Genomic DNA, 16,608 nt, shown 5'->3' on the forward strand with positions numbered 1-16,608 from the left:
AAATACAAGAGCGGGAGACACATTTTATGAAGCAACATGCGAACTGTGTGAATCAAATAATATATTGATGATTCACACGGTTTTCTACCATATGTAGATCAATTTCATTGTTTTTACTTCATTCTTAAGTTAAAAGAGAAGAAAAAAAGAAGACTTTTTTTCATAGTCCAAGAATGTTTTTAAAAATAAACATTGTTTTTTTTTTCAGTCATCCAATTATCTATAAAAAAACTAGATAGAATAACTTTGACCTTGTCAACTGCTAAGGAGAGAACGAAATTGGGGTATATACCAGTACCTATTACGTGTAAAAAGATGGAGATCAAAAGAAATAACTCTCGCGGTCCAGAATAAAAAAAAGAATCCTTCGAGGCGTTAAATATTTTGTATCCTTAGAATATCTGGCATGGCATAGATAATGAATAAATATGAGTTAATATAATTCCGGTTGCCATTACAAAAGTAATTACTAGTTTTGGCATTAAAAGATATTTTTGGCCGGTAATTTTTCCAAAAAATACTATCAATTCGGCAACAAAACCACTCATACCTGGTAATGCAAGGGAAGCCATCGAAAAGTTATTGAACATCGTGAACATTTTTGGGATTGGAATAGCTATTCCGCCCATTTCGTCAAGATAAACAAGGCGGATTCTATCATAAGTCGTTCCCGCCAAGAAAAAAAGTGCAGCACCAATAAATCCATGAGAGATTATTTGTAGAAGGGCTTCATTTAGTCCCGTATCGGTTAGAGAACTAATTCATATAATTATACAACCCATATGAGAGACAGAGGAATAGGCTATTCTTTTTCTTGAGTTCCGTTGGCCAAGAGATGTTGAAGCTGCATAGATTTTTTGTATTGTACCTATTATCATCAACAAAGGAGAAAATATAGAATGGGCATGAGGTAATAATTTCGTATTGATTAGAATTAATTCATACGCTCCCATTTTTTATAAGATTCCGGCTAGAAGCATACAAGTATTGTAATGTGCTTCTCCATGGGTAGCTGGTAACCATGTGTGTAGGGGGATAATTGATAGCAAAAGCAATAAAAAATCTAATATACAAGATTATTTCTAAAACCACAGGATATGATTGATTAAGTGATGTTTCAAAATTTAATGTTGGTTCATTAGAACCATATAAAGCAACACCCAAAACCCTATTAAGAGAAAAACGGAACCCCCCGCCGTGTACAAAATAAATTTTGTAGCTGAGTACAGACGTTTCTTTCCTCCCAACATGGCTAGAAGTAGATAAACTGGAATTTATTCTAACTCTCACATGATGAAAAAAAGTAAAAGGTCCCGAGACGAAAATGATCCAATTTGACCACTGTACATTGCTAACATGAGAAAATTAATAATCTAGAATCTCGAGTAACTGGCCTAGTCGCTAAAGTAGTGATAAATCCTATTAATAATCCTCTACTAGTTGGATTAATGGATCATCCGATTGGAATGATAACAAAATATATAAGTTGTTAGAAGGAGTTCTAAAATACATAGACGTATCGTATACCACCTAATTACCCTATTTCCTTTATGGGGAAGAAAGAAAATTAAAGAACCCGCAAATATCGGAAAAACGACAATTATTATTAACCAAGGAAAATAATTCGTAGTAAAGACAAGATACACTTGGACCCAAAAAAACCCGTGCTCAAAATATTTTTATTTTTCGAGCACAGGTTTGTCGATAAAAAAATTAAATGGATTCAAGTAGAGTTTCCTAAAATGTATCAATAACCTAGACCCATATTGCGAGTTGTTTCATTCCATAAATAAACTCGGACACTCAAGAAATCTGTTGGACAAGCGGATTCACATGTTTTGCAACCAACACAGTCCTCAGCTCGTGGAGCAGAAGCAATTTGTTTAGCCTTACAACCGTCCCAAGGTATCATTTCTAATACATCAGTGGGTCAGGCTCTTACACATTGAGTACATCCTACACAGGTATCATAAATCTTTACTGAATGTGACATTGAATGTTCTAAATTTTTTATCTACTAAACTTAGAAACGAATCATATATTTATATCCCAGATGAATCAATGAATTATCATAATTTTCTAATCAACCCCTTTCTGGATTGGTTTATGAGATATGAGAGAGGCCAAAATACTTTGATTTCTTATGTTTTGCAAATAAGATCATACTTTACGTCGTAAACATGCTAATTGAAAACAATATCTCAATATTAGAATCTAGATGATTAATATTAATTATTCAACAAATTTGATTGGTTGATACTAGTTGATTTTCTGTTACGTTAAATTGATGAAACAATAGCTAGGACAATGGCTGCTTCAGCGGCTACAATAGCTATAACAAAAATTTAAAAAAAGTCTCCCTTTAATTGACGATTATAAAAAAAATCAGAAAATGTTACAAAATTGATATTAACTGCATTCAATATAAGTTCAAGACACATAAGGGCTCTAACCATATTTCGACTGTGATTAATCCATAGATACCGATAGAAAATAAATAGGCACTCAAAACAAGTACATGTTCGAAAATCATTAAACAACTCCTTATCAATCCCGACTCCTTTCAATATGAACAACAATTCAAGTAACTTAATTGACTAGTATATAAAAAGTATGAAACAAAGAAATATATTGGTACTAGATTGACCTAAAGTCTTTCTATTTATCCAGCAAGAATTAAAGTAGAATTGAAGGAAAATTAATGTAATAAGACAGAACAAAGTTTTATTTGAATTTCAAATTTTTATAGAAATTTTTTACTGACGAGCTACAAAAATTGAACCTATTAAAGCATCTAAAAGGATTATGGAAATAAGTTCAAATGGGAGAAAAAAATCTGTTGATAAATGAATTCCAATTTGTTGACTATTACTTAGAAAATCTTGCTCTATAATCTGGTTTGATCTTGTAATCCAAAAAATCCCGTATCATGACGTGTCAGAAATAGTAGTAATTAGTGAAATAAAAAGACTTATACAAACCATCTAAGTAATTCAATCTTCTACGGTGCAAAGATGAAAATCCTTGTAATACTTTGAGCCATTCATGAACATCAAAGCAAAAATGATTAAAACATTTATCGCTCCTACGTAAATAAGTAGCTGCGCAACAGCTACAAAATAGGTGTTAGATAGAATATAGAATAACGAGGCACAAACAAGAACCAATCCTAAGGAAAAGACCGAATAAATTGGATTGGGAAGGAATTCCACTCCTAGACCCCCTAATATAAGACCCGATCCTAGAAAGACTAAAAGAAAATCATGTATTGGTTCAGATAAATCCATTTTTTATAAAAAATCAAAAACGAAGAATTTCATTACTTTATTGACCTGACCAGGAAAAAAACAGTTTTTCTATTTTTTATGATACTTTAAAATTGTTAATTGAATGAAAGTCTAATGGGTATAAATTGGCGTAGATGCTTTTTTTTATTGGAACACTATCCATTCTTTATTCGTCGAAAGAGTAGTTTAAACCTATCTATTTTTGATATCATTTATCTACTTTGAAACCATTACTATTATAATATATAATATTGAACTAGGTTTTGTTTTCAATCTAAATTAAGAAACCACTAGTTTAAATTTCCCAAGCAAAAATCTCATTGTTTTAGATCCGAACTAAGCCTTTGTAATTTATAATTTTTTTGAATCGAATTAAGGGTTTCATCATTGTTTATTTGAGGTAATTTCGAATTTGTTCGAATGGTGTAATCATCAATTACTGACATTGGTAAACGACCCAAAGTGATTTTATTATAATTCAATTCATGACGATCATAAGTAGAAAGTTCATATTCTTCGGTCATTGATAAACATTTTGTTGGGCAATACTCAACGCAATTACCAAAAAATATACAAAATCAAAATCAATATCGTAATTAAGCAATCGTTTCTTTCGAACATCAGTTTCCAACTTCCAATCAACAACGGGTAAATCTATAGGACATACACGCACACATACTTCACAAGAAATGCATTTATCAAATTCAAAATGTATTCGGCCTCGGAAACGTTACGATTTGATCAATTTTTTGTAGGGGTATTGAATAGTTACAGGTAAACGATTTGCGTGGGATAATGTAATCATAAAACCTTTGCTGATATATCATGCGGATCGTATTGTTTGTTGACCATAATTTGTAAATTCAGTTAGCATAGGGAGCATATGTTGAATATCTATCAAAAAGATTTTATGCTTGTTTCTTTCTCTTGTTTGAGACAAGTCGTGAATCTAAGATACTGTGGTGTTTTACAGTATAAGAAGTTGGGATGAGGTTGTCAATAATATATTACCTAGAGAAATTGGTAAAAGAAATTTTCACACAAGATTTAATAGTTGGTACATTCTCAGCCTTGGTAAAGTCCATCTTGTTGCGATGGGAATGAACAAAAACAAATATGTTTTGGCTAATGTGATAAAGATACAAATTAATGTTGCAAAGACTTTACCTCCTTTATTTATGCAAAATATCTAAGGAACAAATATGTACGTAATAGAATGATTCCAACCTCCCAAGTAAAAAACTGTTACAACTAATGAAGAAACTAGTAGATTCAAATATGAAGCAATTTAAAATAAACCAAATTTGATACCGGAATATTCAGTTTGATACCCTCCTACTAATTCTTCTTCTGCTTCTGGTAAATCAAAAGGTAATCTTTCACACTCGGCGAGAAAAAAATTATAAAAACGATAAACCCGATGGGTTGACGCCACAAATTCCACCCCCAAAAACCATTTTTTGACTGCGCTTCAACAATATCAACAATAATTGAACTGTTAGATAATCATAGTGGATGATAAGATCACTGTGCCTATCGCTATTACAAAACCGTACGTGAGATGTTCACCTCATACGGCTCCTCAGAGGTCTCAACTAAATCTAAGGGCCCTTTCCTATTTTTATCTTAATATGTTTGTCAGATAGAGTAAAAATCTATTCTAAGGTCCCCAATTAGACCAATGGAATTCTGTTTTCTATATTTAAAACTAATAAATAATTGCATCTGAATTCATCTCATCTTTTAAAAATTTTAATTTTTCTTTGTTGATTAATAACCTTATCATTAAATAAAAGATGTGCTTTATAGCAATATCACATATACATTTAAACCTCGAATTTTCAATTATGAAAAAATTAGAGAGTACATTAATTCATGAATAATGACAAAAAATTTATCTCTCTAAATAGAAATCAAAATTGAATTATAGGAATGAAAGAATAAAAACAAAAAAATATATCCCTCCTTTTTGCTTGTGCAATTAGCTTCTTTTCTTTCTATTTCGATTTTTTTATTTCATTCCTATTCTCCTTTCTAAGAAAAACGGTCTTTAACCAAAGTAAACGATTACTTTGTTCTTGATAGTTTGTTACTTACTCATTGGATAGGAACATACTCTGGATCAGAATCATGGGGAGTACTTCTTGATCATTTCTACGAACGTTAATCACCAATTTGAATTCCAGTTATGGACAGAAATATCCTCTTGGATAACTTACATAATCTCAATTACTAATCCTTTGTGTATCTTGGTCTTCCTAAACATCCACTCATTTTTTGTTTCAAAAACCACCCGTTGTGGAAATCCATCTATGGTAATAGACAGTAAAAGCTCTATAGAGTTGGATTTTTGAATCGGCTTCAAGCTATCATGACAATTCACGAATCTTGGGGTAAACAATCTCTCTTGCTTATGTTTACTTTTTTCACCATTTGATTCTTGTACATAGGAAATGAGACTCAACTTTTTTACTGCACATTTAGAAACCCTTTTCTTTCACTCATATAACTTTATGATTTAATATCATCAACTCAAATGCTGAAGACAAAAAAAATATAGTCAATCAAATCTTTTTATCCTTGTTTCTAGAAAGAAAAGAATTAGGATAAATTTTAGGTCTCACCGAATCACACGTAGAGATATTGATAACACACATAGAGCTAATGATGTATCATAGAGCTAATGGTATTTCATAACTAATTGATTGAGCAGCTGCCCGTAGACCACCTAAAAGGAATATTTATTATTTGATCCATACCCCGACATAAGAAGTACAACGGGAGCAATACTTGAAATGTCAATCCAAAAAGCAACAATAGTAAGATCGACTAGAACAAGGTGATCACCAAAAGGAATTACTGAGTAACTTTGAAAGATAGATATTACTGCTATGGATGGTCCGATACTGAATAAACGAGTATCTCTTGTAGATGGAATAAGGTTCTCTTTTAAAAGTATTTTTGTCCCATCTGCTAGAGCTTGAAGAATTCCTAAAGGGCCGGCATATTCAGGGCCAATACATTGTTGTATTCCTGCAGATATTTCTCTTTCTAACCAAACAATTACTATTACACCTATTGTGATTCCTAATACAAGAGTCACAATAGGGACAAGCTTCCATATGATCCCATAGACTTCTTTTAAGGATTCCAATTTGGAAAAAGAATTGANGTTGAGAGTCTCTATTTCTGTTGTATCAATTATCATTTCAACGATCAACTTCTATGCTACCTAGTATTGTCATAATATAAGCCAATTTATTCTTTTAACTAACTGAGGAAGAATTGGCTAATTGATAAAACCTGGTGGACGAATTTTCCATCTCCAAGGAAAATCGCTCTAATCTCATGTCAGAAAAATCTCCAATTCTCTTTTTGGGGCTTCAACTCTCACATAAAGTTCTTGTTTCGACAATTCAAAAGTTGGAGAAGATATTTTACTAATAAACCGATATTCAAAATCATGACATTCAAAATCTTTTAATCTTTCAAAATGTCGCATTTCTAAATTTTTTTAAGGCCCTCCTGGAATTACTTCCAGGGCCTGTTGAATATTCTTTATGGATTCTGTCATTTCACCGATTCGTACTAAATAACAAGTTAAGGAATCCCCTTCTCGTTGCCATTGAATATGCCAATCAAATTTGTCGTAAGACTCTTAATGATCAACTTTACGAAGATCCCATTCTATTCTGGAAGCTCGTAGCATTGGTCCCGATAAACCCCAATTTAATTCCTCGTCTCTCCCAATAATGCCTACTCCTTCAACTCGTTCTAAGATAAATAGTCCTTTTTGTGCAATTCTAAATGTGAAGTAAGTCTATGTATCTATTGGTGAAATTGAATTCTTGAAATTCAACAAATCCTTTCTTTTATTCTTGAGAAATAACTAAAATGACAGATTTTTTTACCATAAATGAACTTCCCCTTACTTTATTTTACAGATATGGATTTTTTTGAATTTTATTGATCAGTAATAATAATGCCAGTAATTTGAACGTGGTATATAGACTTAATTTCTTTATGAACCTCTAATTTTAGCAATTCCAACAAAGTAATCAAATTTCAAATTTGATTCAGATAGGAACCCAAAAAGGCGGTAGGTACTTTTTTTTAGTCACAAAACTGAATAATTGAAACCTAAAATCCTAAAATGAAGAAGATTCTATTGATTTATTTCTAGATCTAATCTATACCTTATATTATTGATTTAGTATTGTCTACTCGAATTAGATTCGAATGAGATGTAAAACAAGGGATGTTTGCATTTATTTGCTTTCAGATACTCTATACGAGACAGGGTATATAGTACTATCAATTAATTTCAATCGGGGATACAAATGTATCCTTAAGATACTGAAACGACTACCATTATTGGTATCAAATCAATAACGATTCATACAATCTAAATCTTCTAATTGATAATTAGGACAAAGAAAGAACTTAAATTTAATTAGTTCATTTTTATCTTTATAAAGGGGTTTCCGTTCACCCAAAAATTGACTCCTGTTTTTTACATTGATTTCGTTGCAAAATACTGAATTTCTATTAACGACATTCCAATTCCAAGAATTAAAAAAACTTCGAATTCTCAACTCTCTACGACGTCTAGACCATAAAATATTTTAAGGAACAAGCAAACCAAAATGCGTTTTTTCTGTATTTATTCTTTGAGTTTGAGGTTGCAGAATGAATTCATCAAAATTCTTTTTATCAACATATCTTTGTTCTTAGTATCTTTGATTAGTTTGGTGTTTACTTTTATGAAACAATGAAATACCTATGATTTGATACATAATAAATTGTCCATTATCTTTTACAAAAAACCGAATAGATTCAATAATCAATAACCCCTTCTTCATCAAGTCTATAGGAGGTAAATTAGCCTGAATCAGCATTATATCCTGTCACGACCCAAAACGAGCCGCGAGTGGCACCCACACTTATCCTACTAGGTGAGCGAACCAACAATCTAAACCCCAACATTTACCAGTATATCAATTTTGAATAGTAAAATATAATGCGGAAGATCCAAAACTTATTAACGTAATCAATTAAATAAACTTCTAAAGTATAATACTTATTATCCCCAAAATCTGGAAGTCATCACATCAAGAAAATCTATCCTCAAATTACTATGTCTAAGAGTATTTAAGAAACTAAAATAAGTAAAAAGATGGTCCATGTCCGAACTTCAAAGACATCAAGACGTGAAGAAGAGAATCCAGCTCGAGCTAGGAATAATAGCTCACCCTGAAATCTGATGTGCTGAAGACTGGCTAGAGTTGAGGACGAGTCGAAGTCGATGGTGCACTTGCTGCACTCCAGAAAACAACAACAAGAAAATAAAAGTAGGGGTCAGTACAAGGAATACGTACTGAGTAGGTATCATCGGCCAACTCAAAATAGAAACCAGTATATATTAAACAATAGTTTAAAACCAACTACAATACTTAACAGTTGGCAAACAACAAGCACGTGAACCATAGACAACCACACCATAATGTTTACACCATCAATCACCACATCAAGCACAACTATGAGACTCATGCATCTACACCAACTCGTTTGGGAACTAGGTTCTTTGAGTTCGAGTATATTAAGTTAATTCAAGATTTTTTGCCTTTAATGTTAGTGTGTCGGAACGTGACACTCCGATCCCCTAATACCGTGTCGGAACGTGACACTGCGATCCAATAATCCGTGTCGGAACGCGACACTCCGACCCAATAATCCGTGTCGGAACGTGACACTCCTATCCAATATTTTTATTAGTTATCATTTAATACCACCACTTTTTCATTATTTAGTAATACTTCATCGAGCCTCCTTTATTCAAGGCATTACTTCGATAGGGATGGTTCAAGATTAGAATTTCAACATTCTCATAATTTTATGGCAAATCACAAACCATACAATCAAAAACATACAACAACACAATCAAGTATATAGGAGACTTTACAATATCATTCAATACATATCAATCACTATTAAGAGTTTATCTATTAGATAGAATTAAATCATAACCTACCTGCACCGGAGAATCAATATCAAGCAAGCTATCTCCCCAATGCCTTTGTTTTCCTCAATACCTCGCTCCCTTCGTTCGTTTCACGCTCTCTCTTTCGTTCTCCTCTTTTTATTTTTTTATTTTTCAGATTCTTTTTACCCTAATTATCATATAATCAATTATAAAAGATGACAAAAGTAACCCACCATTTATTTTAAAGTTATCTCCTTTAATCCCCCAACTAACTCAATTTATAAAAATTACCCCACTAATTTCATAATAATAAATATGAATAGTCAAAAACACCCCTTTAAAAATTTTAGCGGAAGTCTGACCAAGTCGAGGTTACGCAGTTTGTGACGGTCCGTCGTATCTACGACGGTCCGTGCTGCAAGTCCGTCGTGAAGTTCAAAGAGTCGATTCCGGTACCCAGATTCCAAAATTTAAGTGTTTTGGAACGAAGACCCTGTGACGGTCCGTCGTACTCATGACGGTCCGTCCTGCAGGTCCGACCTGAAGTTCCGAGAAGTAACTCCAGCACCCCGATTCCCAGATTTGAAGTGTTTTGGTACGAAGACCCTCGACGGACCGTCGTGCCTATGACGGTTCGTCCTACTTGTCGTCGAGGGCAATGAGGTAAGCAGTAGAAGAAACTACACAAGTATGGGACGACGGAGTCCATCAGGGGTCGTCGTGACCATGACGGTCCGTCGCGTGGTCCGTCGACCCAGTCAGTTTTTATCAAAAATAAATTTACTGCTCGAACCTGCTAAACAGGTTGTTACATATCCAAACTCATTTCTCTCCTTTAAATTGACGATATAGTAATTTTGGTTTGATTTATCAGTCGAAGCAGGAGACAATATACCTTGATATTTTCGAGCATTCTTTGATTCAAAGAACAGTTCCATTTCAATTGAAAAAGCAAATAACGTTTCCAGAACAAATCTAGTTCTGCTTCCGTGTTGCTTTCGTATTGTTTTTTATTTTTACCCTTTTTTGTGTCTGATTCCACGTAATATTTTTCAAGATCGGTTTGATGTTTTGAAAAAATAGGGCTCTGATTTCATTTTTTTCTATATCTGATCCACGCTCTGTTTGACTTGGGGGTTCTTTTGCTTCTTGACTTCGATTCTTTTTTTTTATTTTTTTATTTGATGGTAGAAAAAACTTTTGGTTTTGGTTTTTATTTTGACTAACATTTTTATTTGTATTCAAATTAAAAAGAAGGAATTTGCTTGGTATAATCCATGGTTTTATTTTATAGACATTATAAAGTAGTACAAATTTTGGGAAGAACCAAAATTCCAGATTCAGTATGGGACGATTAAATATTTTTTCATTCATTCCCATCCAATCAAAAAAGTCTTTTTTCGAATTTTTTTGATATTGTTTTGGATTTTTATAAGTTGTAACATATAAAAAAAAGTTTTTCTCAATTTCATCAATTATTTGATAATTATTATACCAATTTTAGTATTTGGATAATTGTTGGTATCGATCTTAACCAAGGCTTCAATATCTCCTTTTTGTCTAAGAGAAAAATGGATAATTTTTTCCAATCAAAATATTTTCTATCGAGATTTCCTTCTCTACCTAGAATATTGCCCTTTCTTAGATAATTATTGATATGAAGATTGTCGGGCATATCAACAATGTTGTGTTTGGAAGTGTTGAAATTATACGAAATTTCTAAGTTCTTCTTTACTTGAACTTCATAGGGTAATCTAGAAAAAAAATGAGTCACTTTTACTTTCATAATTAATCGATTTATATGCTAAAATACCATATCCATAACATTTTTGACAATTATCTTTTTCGTTTGATAATGAATAGAGTACCGAATCATTTCTTTTTTGTAATGAAGTAATTGGTATTTTTCATATGAATTCCATTTGTTTAAGTTTCTATTTTTATTTTGAGCCATACAACTTTGATTAAACCTAGTTCGCCATTTTTTTGGCATTAATCTAGACCATCTAATCTGAGATAAATCGTATTGATAATGCCATCTTAACAAGTTTTTCCATTGATTTATTCTATAACTCTGAAGTTTCTTATGTTTTAATTCCGAATGAAATATTCCTAGTGTTTTAAAATAGTCCTTTATTTTAGTCTTAAGGAAATAAGACGATGTGTTATATTGAAGAACATATCTAAATTTAGAAAAATTAATAACTTGGGTTTGTGATAATTTGTAAAATATATAAACCTGTGACAAGTAGGATAAATCACAAAAAATATATGAATTTTTTTTACTAATACTATAAAGTGACTTTTTTATAGTCGAAATGAACATAACGTGAATATTTTTTTATTATTAATTTTTTCTTGATTTATTTCATTATTGGAGATGAATTTCTCAATCATTTTGTTTGTTGATTTAAAAAAGAGTTGTGTAGTAATTCTAGGAATATTAATGATAGATAATCATAGATTGATGTATAATCTTTGAATGAATAATTTTAGAAAATAATGGAATTTCCATATTTATCGATTATTTAAGCTTTTTTATATTTGGGAAAAAAATTTGGCGATTCGAATTTTATAATATTATTTGTTTTGATAGGATTAATGTATATTTCTGGAGTTACTTTCTTTTTCTCTTTTGTAATTCTTTCTATTTGATTTTTTATTGTACTTGTTCTATGAGTCAAATCCTTCATTTTTGTTTCTATTAGTGAAGAATTTGGCCAATTTCCAGATTCAATTTGACGAAATGATTCATTAATTATTTGATTACTGATTAGATAAGCTTTTTCTTTTTTTGTTTCATTGGATTCAGATATTTCTTTGAATCTAAATAATACAATTACATTTACTTTTGAAAGATCTTTTTATTTTTTTTAGAAATCCAATACTTTTGATAAACAATTTTGTGGTTTTTTTTTGAAACTCTTCTAAATAATTTTGTTTTTCCTTTTAAAATTTTTAGAGTTAGAAAATATTTCTTTTTGAATTTTCCAAATTTTTTTCGAGTTCCTTAAAAATGGTCTCATAAAAGGAAGGTCGCTTTCGTGGAGAACCAAAGGGAAGATCATCTTCCATTCCCCAAACTGTTAAAAAACAAAAATCTTCTTTTTGTTTTTTGCGTTTTCATTAGCTCTCTGCAGGAGGAGTACAATTTAGATATATCCAAAGGTTTCAGACAAAAAAAGGAAATAAAATTTTGATCTGAATCCCATCTCTTAACCAATTTTTGGGTAATTCTGTTTCTGATAATTGAACACCATTATAAGTACATTTAATCTGCATTTCTCTATTCCATTCTTGCAAATCTTCAGACAATTCAGGAAGTTGAAAGAGTAACACACCCCCGATATTTTTGGCTATTATAAGTTCAGGTAATATAATATAATTTTGAAGAATTCATTGAGTTATTAACATGTAACCTCCTATTATTTGTGCAAAAGGAATGGTATCCCAGGCTTCTTCGAGCGCTATCCGTTCCTGTTCCTTTCTTTTGTTATCCTCTTTTTTGTCCATTTCTTTTTTCTCTTCTCTTTTTGTTTGTTCTTCTCTAGACCCTAGAATCGTGAATTCTCCATCTTTATCTTTCCAATTTCGAAAAATTTGTTTAATTAGTTCAGAGATATCAAAAGAAAAAAGACGTAGGGTGGTTATTCTATCGATAAAAAGGGGGGAATGTACATTTTCTTGAAATAGTTTCGATATAAATGGTTTGCGCCTTTGAGCTCGTATGGAGCTTGTTATTATACCTCGCTAAAATTCTGATTGTTGCGAATAGCATATTAAAGCCACTTCCTCCCCAGGATCCTTAGTCGCGTTGTTGTCAGTAAAAATAACTACATTTTTGGCTTTTCTTGAACGAAGTTGATGATCCATTGATGCGCGATCTTTAAATTCACCCATTTGTTCGTCGAATTCGGTGATTAATTTAATGACCAACGAGGTACTTTTTTACTGATTTCTTTTATTCCAATCGATTTTCTTCCCGATTTTTTCTTATAAGAATCAATTGCACTGAATACAAATTTGAAAAATTTCTTTCTTTTTTCTGATTTGCTCTTCTCTGTTCTTGGTCTGAAAATATAGAAAGACCCTTCAAATTTAAACTCGATTTTGCTTCGTTACCTAATTCATTGATTAAAGTTAAGAAATCGTCAATTTCTTTTGATAATGGTTTCTTATCAATCGTATACACATTTTGTTCAAATTCTTCGTAATCAATATTTGGAAGAAAGATTGTATGAATCCTATTTAGTCAGACTCTCTTTTCAAAATTTTCTAGCAAAGTATTGTTTATGATTGAAGCTGAAACCCCCTTTCAAAGTATTGTTTATGATTGAAGCTGAAACCCCCTTTTTTATTGTTCCTCGATAGAGTTCATTTAACAAAGGATCATACAGTTTAGGCACGTATTCTTTTTTAGTGTCATCATTACAAAATCTAGTCCTTGTTTTGAGTATATCAAGAGAAAGAGATTCCTTGTCTAGAATTTCAAGTCCATTTAAAAATTCCTTGTTTAGATTATTACTTTTTTCTTTATTGGTAGAAACCCACTGAGTGTCTACCTCATTAGCTAGCGGTTTTTGGAGTGACAATAGGGGTATCTTTCTTTTTATCATTTTCCAGAAAGTTGATAAACTTGGCGAGTATGTAAAAGACAATCTTTGTTTTCCATCACTTTTACATATGTCAAAAAAATATTGTGACATTTCTGCTCTTACGGCCTGCTCAAATAGATTATTCTTTATGTAACGAATGGTCGATTTCATCGATTATAACCCAAAAGAATACTCACAAGAGGTTTTTGATACCACAAGAGGTCTTGTTCTTGATTTTAATTTTTTTATCAAGGTGTTGCAATTTACAATTTTCTAGATTCCCCGTGTTATTATTATTCAGATAAGAATCTTGATAATCATAAATTGGACTATAACTAGTATTAATATTGTTATAGCCTGTCTCTGTAAGGTGAGAGTGGAATTTATCCTTTATTTTGTCCTTTCCATTCCCTCGAATTTCTTCCGTTTCATCGGTTTTGTCCAGATCCCACCCTTCTTCCGAAAAAAGGGAAGGATAAGGATCTTCTTCAGTGGATCCCTCTTGTTCCTTTCTAGTCCCCTTCATTTCGGAAAAAGTTTCTATTTCTACATCTCTTTCTTCCTCACTTTCCACCCTTTCTTCTGTTTTTTATGCTTGTTTCAGTTTCTTAGTAATAATGGGTGAGAGGGTATTCTGCTTCAATAGTAGACACAGGTAATAAATATGAGAATACTAAAGATCCGAGCCATATAATTTCTCAATTCTAATACAAGGTAATTATTATATCAAATGCACTTATTCGATCTAATCGAATGATTTTGCCGTATCCAAACTAATACCAATCCAAGCCATTTCATGAATAAAATGTGACCAATTAACCAACCAACAAAACCACTTGTTACAAATAAGATCTTGTTGTTGCATCGAAAGAGATAAATGTTGACTAATCTGGCTAACATTGAACTTGGTAAAATGAAATGGTTGAATAATTGAAAAATAAGATTATTCATGAATACACATTGAATGTTGAGATTACGCATTGAATTTCTGGTAGTAGATCCATAATCAAAAAAGTGTTTGGAATTGTTCCAGAAGAAATGAGACAAAAGATATGGTAGAGCTAGGACAGTTATTGTATGAGGTCTACCTAATGCTAGATGCAGAGGCGCACAATAGATCGATATGAACATCATAAGTTGTCCCATAATAAAACCAGTTGTTGCTGATACCTTCTTCTCGGTTCCTTCTTCCATAACCAGAGCTCGGAGAAGGAAGAGATAGGAGGGCCATATGGAGAATGTGGTCAGAAATCCACACTAGAGTACGAGCACAACGACCGAATTTATTATCTTCATGCATAAGGATACTAGATTACGTAGTAAAAAAGATTGAAAAATCATCACAAACCTCCCTTATTTCTTTTCTATTGCAATTTCTGGATTATTATATGATGATTTTTGAACTTTCCATACATAGAAAAAAATAGACAGAGATAGACTAGAAACAACATCTGTTATGTCAATGACACCAAAAGGATATTAAATTAATGTAATTTGGATATGGACGGAATATAATGAAATAGAACCACTTTGAGGTTCCCTGTGAAATGAGACATGTAAGGGAACCACCACGAAGAAGTTTCGGAGTTACAAAGGAAACTTCGAGCTCATATTGGTCATGGGTTGGGAACGGGAATTGAACTCTTTGAGATGGAATCTCATGTTGTTCCTCAGTACCTCAGTGGTAGAGCGGTCGTCTTTTAAGAGATTGGTCGTATGTTTGAATCCTACTTTGGTAGATCTGATTGATTCTGAATTCTTTAAATCTGAATAAGAATAAAGGAGATCGCTTTGCCCGTTAAGAGTAGGTAACTCGTTCCCTGTCTTTGTTTCTATTGCATTCTATCTCCTCGTATCACATTTTGTTCTGCGAGATTAGAAAATCACCATCAATACCTCGGTCTAGGTCCGAGATAGTCCGTTGTTCCATATCCCTGGCGCTATTTACAACTAGCCAATTAAGAAGTCTCAGATGTACTAGCACTGCATCTTTGATGCAGTCATCGATTCTCCCGAGAGGTCACAATTGCCGCGAGTAAAGATATTAATGACGAGGAAGGATTTTTTGTTATGTTACTAATACTTGCTCTGCTATTCTGCCCAAGACTGGCTGAGGAAGAGTTACGGGGCGTAAAACAAAAAATTACGCTGATCGGGCATACTATGTGTAATGATTCCCCCATTCATGATAAATAAAAAGATAAAAAGACATTCCATTTCGACAAAAGACCCACACCCAAGTTCCATAGCTTTTGGTTTGCTATTCCGATCATGATTTTCCAACCCCCATAGGGAAAGGTACTTCCCTTTTGGACCTGTTATGGGCGAGGAGGGATTCGAACCCCCGACACCGTGGTTCGTATCCATGTGCTCTAATCCCCTGAGCTACACGCCCGACCCCGTCTCCACTGGATCTGTTCCCGGGAGTACCCTACAAAAAGGAACCTTTTCTCTCCCCATCCATTTCGGGTTAAGAAGACGTGAAAGCGCGTTTATATCTATATGTCTATAAGAAGGGTGTGTTCCAAGGTGTGAAGTGGGAGAGAAGGGATGTCACAATTGGGGTTTTGAATAAAACGACCTTTTTCTTTTTAATTTTTTTCCATTTTCATATTTAAAAAGTAATAAGAATGAGAGGTGTTAAGCTTTTTATCATCCTGATGTCGAGCTATTTTTCTGCAGTACCTCGTCTAAAGTATCGTCACCGCAGTAGAGTTTAACCACCATGTTTGGGATGGATTGG

The 16,608-nt window shown here is 32.6% G+C and overlaps 1 non-coding gene across 1 annotated transcript; it reads right to left on the reverse strand.

Moving 5' to 3' along the window:
- Window positions 1-16,186: 16,186 nt before the first annotated feature.
- TRNAR-ACG lies at window positions 16,187-16,260 on the reverse strand. The gene has a single exon. It is a non-coding gene; the product is annotated as a tRNA-Arg (tRNA).
- Between the last annotated feature and the right edge of the window lie 348 nt (window positions 16,261-16,608).

The sequence above is a fragment of the Solanum pennellii genome, chromosome 2 (assembly GCF_001406875.1).
Source record: "Solanum pennellii chromosome 2, SPENNV200".
Classification (NCBI taxonomy): Eukaryota; Viridiplantae; Streptophyta; class Magnoliopsida; order Solanales; family Solanaceae; genus Solanum; species Solanum pennellii.